We start from the raw sequence: 722 nt of genomic DNA on the forward strand, positions 1-722 counted from the left end.
GCCTAGCAGGGCACACACGCAAAAAATTATCCCGTTTCGAGTCCGTATGCATTTTCTACCATTTTCCATGCAGAAAACCCAGAAAATACTGCCCGGACGTGACGCAACGTGCGTTCGTTGTCGGATTTCGTTCATATTGGCCGTGGGGTGCCCAGGTGGGGCCCCATACGCGCTCCCAGAAGTTGGGTGCAATCCGTCAAACCGCTCAGGTACTTGCTGTGGAAGGGGGTGGTTTCGGTATGGCCGGAGGGGACCCTCGGTCACACCTCTCCGCTTCGCATCCGCCAAACGTGCCCAATTAACGCTTCAGAAAATGTTAATGAATTCAAAAATTCTCGGATTCATAAATATTACTGAATTATAAATATTCTCTGGTTCATAAATTTAAATAATTTAAAAACATTTCGGAAAATGTAAATGAATTTAAAAATTATTGTATTCATTCATATATTTTAATGAATTTAAAACTATTTCAGAAAATGTTAATGAATTCAAAAATTCTCGGATTCATAAATATTAATGAATTATAAATTTTCTCTGGTTCATAAATTTAAATAATTTAAAAATATTTCGGAAAATGTAAATGAATTTAAAAATTCTTGTACTCATTCATATATGTTAATGAATTTAAAAATATTCTCTGATTCATAAATGTTAATGAATTTAATAATATTTCAGAAAATGTTAATGAATTAAAAATTAAAATATCTCAACTTTCACAG

Source organism: Triticum dicoccoides, chromosome 2A (assembly GCF_002162155.2).
Source record: "Triticum dicoccoides isolate Atlit2015 ecotype Zavitan chromosome 2A, WEW_v2.0, whole genome shotgun sequence".
Classification (NCBI taxonomy): domain Eukaryota; kingdom Viridiplantae; phylum Streptophyta; class Magnoliopsida; order Poales; family Poaceae; genus Triticum; species Triticum dicoccoides.